The following is a 7,720-nucleotide window of genomic DNA, read 5'->3' as shown; positions in this document are numbered from 1 at the left end:
CGCAAACCGGTTTTCGTTCCTTGGAGCATGTTCTATTTTGAAGGTTGAAAACTCTTCTTCCATCTTTTGGTCCATTGCTCTATACGGGGCTAGGCTGGGTTCCTTTAAGGAAAAGCTCCCTTTGGCCTGGCAGACGACTAGGTTCGAATCACCTAATACCCTTAAATGCTTGACTCCCATTTCGAGAGCCGTGGCTAACCCGATTAGGTAAGCTTCGTATTTCGCCGTGTTGTTTGAACAGGGGAATTCCAGTTTAAATGATAGTGCCATTGCCTTATCTTCTTCACGGTACAAAACTACTCCCACTCCCCCTGATTGGGTGGTAGAAGACCCATCAAATTTCATTACCTATTGTTCTCCAACATCTTCTGCCATGACTACTTCCCTTAGAACTTCATTATCTAGTAGGAATTCTTCCTCTCTTGAAAACTGTGCCAATAGATCTGCTATAGCCTGGCTTTTCATCACCTTGGGTGTCCCCATTCTTAAGTCGTATTGTGACAATTGTAACAACCACTGGGATATTTTGCCAGAGAGGATTCGTTGCTAAAATGAAGCTTTGATGGCATAGGACTTGGTCATCAGCCATACTTCGTAGGCCAAGAAAAAATGCCGTAACCTCTGCGAAGCATACATAATAGCCAGACACGCCCTTTCTGCCTTTGGATAATGAGTTTCTGCATCTTTTAAGGCACGGTTGATGTAGTACACTGGTTGCTTAACGCCACCTCCATCCTTTTGGGCAATTAATGCACCAATGGCATACGAGTTGGTGGCCAGGTAAAGTAGCAATAGTTTTTTTGTGGATTAGGGCCTGTACCGTAGGGAGGTTCATCATGATCTGCTATAGCTTCTTGAAGGCCGTCGGCTGCGCTTTCCCCCATTCAAAGCTTTGCTTTTTCCTAAGAAATTTGGTGAAAGCAGAAGTGATTGATGCCAACCCAGGGATGAATCTCCAGATATATGAGACTTTCCCTAAGAAGCTCTTTAACTCCTTTACTGTGACTGGAGGTCTCATAGTTGCTATGGTCGTGGCTTTAGCCGGGTCCACATCTATTCCCCTATTGTGAACCAGGAAGGCCAAGAATTTCCCAGAGGACACTCCAAATGCACACTTGAGAGGGTTCATTCTTAGTTTGAAGGCTCTACGCCTTTTGAATATCCTTTTCAACATGTAGAAGTGCTCTTATCTCCTCCTCGATTTAACCACTATGTCATCCACATAGTCCTCTAGTTCCTGATGCATCATATCGTGAAATATGGCCGTCATTGCTTGCTGATAAGTTGCACCTGCGTTTTTCAACCCAAAGGGCATCGCAGTGTAGTAGAAGTTGCCCATGGGTGTTCTTAAAGCAGTTTTCTTTGCATTCCTTGGTGCCATTATGATCTGATTGTATCCACTGAACCCATCCATGAATGAAAACATGGCGCTTCCTGCTACAGAGGACACTCCAAATGCACATTTGAGAGGGTTCATTCTTAGTTTGAAGGCTCTACACCTTTGAATACCCTTTTCAACATGTAGAAGTGCTCTTATCTCCTCCTCGATTTAACCACTATGTCATCCACATAGTCCTCTAGTTCTTGATGCATCATGTCGTGAAATATGGCCGTCATTGCTTGCTGATAAGTTGCACCTGCGTTTTTCGACCCAAAGGGCATCACAGTGTAGTAGAAGTTGCCCACGGGTGTTCTGAAAGCAGTTTTCTTTGCATCCCTTGGTGCCATTCTGATCTGATTGTATCCACTGAACCCATTTATGAATGAAAACATGGTGCTTCCTGCCACAGAATCTATTAGTAAATCCATGTTTGGCAATGGGAACTTGTCCTTCGGACAGGCTCTGTTGAGATTTCTAAAATCCACACAACATCTTATTTGTCTGTTCTTCTTCTTTACTAGTACTATGTTAGATAGCCAGCACAGGTGTTGAATAGGCTTGATGAATCCTGCGGCCAGCAATTTCTGTACTTCTTTGATTATTTGCCTTTCTATTTTAGTGTGGAATATCCTGACAAGCTGGGCCACTGGCTTGGCCTCTGGGTCCATATTCAACGTATGCGTAACTAGTCTAGGGTCTAACCCTAGCATTTCACTGTAATCCCATGCAAAGACGTCTTTGAACTCTTTCAACAGCAGTGTCAGCTCTGATTTTTCCTTTTCTGTCAGACTTGCACTAATTGAGATAGGCCTTGGTTCTTGTGAACTGGACCCCTGGTCAACTTCCTCCAACTGTTCTTCTGCCTCCACCTATGCATCTTTTTCTGCCACAACTTCCTCATCTTTCTCTTCTTCTTTCTTCAAACTTTCTTGAGCTACGCAACACACCAAACTCCCGTGCCACCATTCTTGGGTGGGGCCCGCTTGTATTTCACTTGTGGGCCCCGTACACCTTTATAATTTGTACACAATCCTGTCATTAGGGCCCCGGACCCTGACACAATGCGGTGTGTCATCTGATTCTGCGGCGGGCGCTTCCTTTTTTTCTTTTTTTTTGTGCCAATAACTTCCTTAGATCAGGTTCCAGATCACTTTGGATGTCTCTCCATTTAGGTATGAAACTACCTCGTGGTTTTGATATTGAGCTTTCCCCAGATGGAGCCCATTGGTCCTAGAATATAGTTTCCACTAAATGAGCCTCTGCCTACTCGAATGGTGAGGGATTTGCTGCTATGCGTATCATTCTACCATTCAATCTTCCCTTCACACACTGGTGGCATATGGATGGCACTATCCGGTGTTTGTGTAAGCATGACCTTCCTAGTAGCATGTGATATGAAACTTTTGTTTTTACTACGTGGAACCATGCTAAGGACGTTATGAGGCCCACTTTCAACCACAGCTGGATGTGGCTTATGGTGTATTTGCCCCTTTCGCCAAACCCTGTTACTTCCATTGGGCATCCTTGAATATTTCTTTCTGAAATTCCTGTTGGTTGTAGAGTACTTAATGGAATGAGGTTTACGGAAGCACCTGTATCTACTAAGGCCTTCTTGATGGGGATTTGATTTATGGATGCTACTAGGTAGAGGGGCCTTCTGTGATCTGGGTATCCCACTTCCATATCCTCATTACTAAAGGTGATTTCATTTGACTCTTGTAAGAGGGCTCTGTCATCTGGGATTTCCGCGGATAAGCATTCTACTCCTGCCTTGGAGGTGATGCTCACTAGAGCCACCGTGGCTATCTTTCTTTTCTTAGCTGGTTAAATAGATTTTTGAATTTGTAGCTTTGTTGTAAAGTGGTAATTGCCGCGGCAGGCAGGGCTGGATTCTTTTTTTCGACCTCCCCTGGATCCGCGCAAATTACTATTGCTGCTACACCCTTCCCTTTGAGGGTTGAGAATGAGTTTCTTTGAACCTCTTTGATCCTGCGGTGCACCAATCTGCGGAGTGCCCAACATTCTGCAATAGGACGTTGTACGTAGTTGTGCAAACGGCAGAAGCATATGTCCCTCCGCTCCTCTTCTGTGGGCTTTCTAGAAACTTGATTAGGTTTGAAAACTTCATCTGCTATCCACTTGTCTAGCAGCACATCTAATTCTTTTGGAGTGCATGTTATTGGTGGGGGAGTATCGTATTCCCTCTCATTAGTAGACACTGCCATAACCTGCGGAGCGCTTCTTTTGGTCGTGCTTGGTTTTACGGACTGGGCAGTCTTCCTGGCCTTTTGCAACAACTGTGCAAACTAGGAGATTTCTAAGTTTTCCAGGACTGCCTTGTACTCCCTGATCATGTTTGTCATACACATTCCCACCAATGTTCTTTCTTCACAATGATTATAGCAATCGGGTGCTATGTCCTTAAACCTTTTGATGTATTCCATCAAGTCCTCACCACTCCTTTGCTTGGTTGCTTGCAGAGTTGCAAGTGTTACTGTTTCTTCTTTGTGGAAGTATTTAGTGCAAAATACGTCCAACATGTCATCCTAAGTTGGGATGGATCTTGGCTTTAGGCCAATGTACCAAGTGTATGCCCAGACACATAGCGATTTGGAAAACTCTCGAAGACACAAGTCTTCGTCTACGGCGTAAGGGCCAAGAGTATCAATGAACTTGCTCACGTGCTCAACGACACTTCCCTTCCTGCCATCATACTGTGTAAAGGCTCATGGCTTATACCTCTCGAGGTACAGTTTACTGAGTACCCTTTGTGGGTAAGGAGGTCTTTGTATTTAGAATCTCTCCCTAGGTGCTCTGGCTCTCTCTTGTTCCAAAAGAGCCGCTACTTTGGCCATAGTGATGAAATGTTGTTCCGCATTCTGGAGACACCTCCTACTGGTGTTTCCTCTTTGTCTGCCGCTTGTTCCGGGTCATGCTGGCTTCATTTCTCCTTTGTTTTGTCTATTTTCTGCTGACAGATTTCTTCTATCATTTGCTGCTGTGAGTGTTGCAAGACTGCAAGACTTCAATGAAGATGTTGGCATTGTCAGTAGGGATTCTTGGCTGTGGCTGGGGTTCAGTCCCCATTCCGTTAGCACCTTTCGCCTGGTTAGGCTTCTGCTGGTAAGGCGTAGTTGGCCTAGACTTTGCTTGTGAGGGTATGACACTCATGTTTCGCGTTGTCCTGGACTTTGAAGGCATTTGTTTGTAAGGGCTTCTGTCCCTATCTGCTTCTTAACTCCCTAGTGGAGTCGCTAATTTAATGTAGTGGGCCTTTTTGTTATAATGGGCTGGGCTGCCTCTTGCGATACAAGGCCCAAGTATTCTGAGTACGGGAGTTGAGGCTGGTCCAATTATAACTCAATTTGATCCGGCTTGTGCGCAAACTATGCCTTGTTTGCCAGGGGCATGCTTACGACAGGCAGAGCTATTCTAGATAAGTCACGACAGATATACATGATAATAATAAAACAAAAAGAAAATGAGTATTTCGGCTCCTTAATTAAAGTGAGTAAATAACCCTTAATTAAGAAGGATGATCATAATAACAACAATAACTTTTATGAAAAAAACAAGAGAATAAGTGGATTGCATATGGGTTAATCAAAAAAGAAAGAAATCAGATCAAGTCTGATTTGCAGGATCGAAACTAGAAAAAGAAGAACGTTTCCTTTCAACGCGAATAATCTCCCGGGGAAATCCTGCCGTGGAAATTAATCACTTTGAGACCCACCTTTCAACAAGACATTGCGCCAAGATGGTGCTCACTGACCTCTCCGGTAGAAGACGAATGATGGGCTTAAAGGCCGCAGCACGAATATGAGCCTTCATCGCCTCAACTAGCTCCCCATACCACTCAACCACCTTGTTAGTACTGCCCCTACCAAAATATGAGGATATAGCCTGCAAAAAAGAGTATGGTGATGTTAAATTCACAATTTGGATCAAGGAACAAGGAAAAGAAGTTTCAAATTTCCAATAAGGTGCAAATGGTGTTAAAATCACATTTTAGATGCATAAATGATGAAAAGAAGTGTTAAATTTGCAATTGGATGAGAAACAGGAGAAAAAAAAAAGTTCAAAATTGCTAAAATAGGGATTCTACCTAGCAGTGTGCATACGTGAGCCCAAGCCTGCATAAGCAGACATAAAGCCCGCGTGCGGAGGCTGAAGCCCATGTACGTAGGATCTCAAGAACAGGCCTGCATACGCAAGAAGAGAGGCTGTGTACACATGAATCTAAGCCGCGTACGCAGGATAAAGTCCTCGTACGCATGAACCAACGCAAAGAGTGTTCTTCAATAGTTTCAAGCATATCTCAACCAAAATCCATCCTAAACATTTTCCTACCCCTCATAAGTTGTTAGGTTTTCATCTAAATCCATCCCATAACAAAACCCAAGCATTTATGATTCCAAAAACATATTAAAATGGAAGATTAGAGGAAAACTCAAAAATGAGAAAAAAAAAATGAAAAACTCACCAATTTTGCTCGAGCATTTGCCGAAAGATGATCCTTTGGCCAATATGTCAAGGAAGGATCAGATTGAAGGCATCGCTTGAAAGCATGTAGGAGATTTTCTTGGACTTGGGTGCCATGGAGAAGAAGAAGAAGTTTTGGGAGAAAGAGATTGGAGAGGGAAGGATTAGATTGTGAGAGAGAAAGAGAGTGGGCCGTAACTTTTTGTAGAGAGAAATAGAAGTTGGAATGTTAGAGAGAATATGAAGAGGCGAGGAAGATAAAGAAAAAAAAAAACGGTTGGTAACCATTGAGGAAATATGAAGAGGTGGGAACACACCTGGTGACTAAACTACATGTAGTTTAGTCCACCACTATACTATGTGTAGTTTAGCAAAAAGAAATTCATATATCCCCATGGAGTTCCCAAGAGGCTAGAAGTGCAAAGAAAAATTCAAGAATATGCAAGAAGTGATAAAAACCTTCAACATCCCCAATGAATTCCCAAAAGGTAGAAGCAAAAAATCCAAGAACACGTTGAAATGACCAAAATACCCTCAATTGAGTAGAAGACATAAAGATTGCACTAGCATCCACAGTAGATTGAAAGTATCAAGAGTATCCTTTAAAGGACCATAAGTCACCAAGAGAACTCCCTTGAGAGTTCAAATTTTTAAACAAATACTCAGTAAGGTACAATATCCCGAGAGTCCAAGGTACAATGGCAACCCCCTCATGAGTTGTGAAGAAGATAATCCCAATAGAGTTGATGAAACCCCCTTATGGGTAGAGTCAACACAAGTTCCCCAGTAAGCCAGGTAGGAAGAAAGAAAATCTTCTCCAGTGGATCGTACATTTTTTAAGACTTCCTTGTAGGTTAGAATCACCAAACTTCTTAGCAAGTTCCTTTTTCAACAAGAAGGCTCCCCTGAGGGTCACCAAAGTTTCAAGAAGATCATACTCCCTAGTGAGTTCCCTTTTATCATCCCCAGTGGACCATTCACCTAAGACTCCTTCGGGGGTCAAAACAAGCAGACCTGTGCACATATCCTAATGGAATTGAACATGTAGGCACAGTGGAAGAGGTAGAGATAGAGATAGAGACCAAGGTCACCCCGAGGCAAGAGCCTCACAAGAACAAGTAGAGATAGAGATGGAAAGGCCAAGAGGCGGAAGCCACCTGAAGAAGTTTGAGGCCAGAGCCCTAGATGGACACCACAGATATATATCCTTTAAGTTCATAAGAGCACCCTTGTTTGTTTGTTTGTTTGTTTGTTTGTTTAAGCTCGTAAGAGCACCTTTGTTTGTTTTTTCGTTTTAAGTGACTCTAGGATAGTGAGTCACTTGCCTTTTGCTTGCAATTGGCAAAACAGGTTATGGGATATTGTTGCTCATTTCTCGAGCAACAAAGGTGGGAATTCGGACATATAAATACCATGCGACTCTACGAAGTCACACTCCGCCCCATGTATGCGTGATGTGTGTCATGTTTGTGGATTGGGCCTGATTCGTAAATCAAAACAAAATGTTTTGTCGCTTGTTCTTTTTGATTTCATGAATGAAGATTACGAATCAAAAGAGGGATATCTGTAGATAATACCCATTACGACTCGGGCCTCTGTTTCCCAATGATGCTAAAATTCTAAGACTCAAGGTTGGTTTATAGCCCAATCATATTACAAATTAACTTGAGAGATATTAAAATGGAAAATATAACTTTTTAATGAGCTAAAGATATATTTTTGGAAAATAAAGGCTAAAAGAAACCCTAAGCTTGCGTATGCAGGCATGAACCTGCCTCTGCAGCCTAAGAGCATGTGTATGCAGACACGAGTCTGCACGTGTAGGTAGGGTTTCAGAAACACAAGTAATACAAGTTT

This window comes from Quercus suber, unplaced genomic scaffold (genome assembly GCF_002906115.3).
Source record: "Quercus suber isolate HL8 unplaced genomic scaffold, Cork oak 2.0 scaffold_86, whole genome shotgun sequence".
Taxonomy (NCBI): domain Eukaryota; kingdom Viridiplantae; phylum Streptophyta; class Magnoliopsida; order Fagales; family Fagaceae; genus Quercus; species Quercus suber.
The sequence above is the reverse complement of the archived record's forward strand: the minus strand, read 5'-3'. Positions refer to the sequence as shown.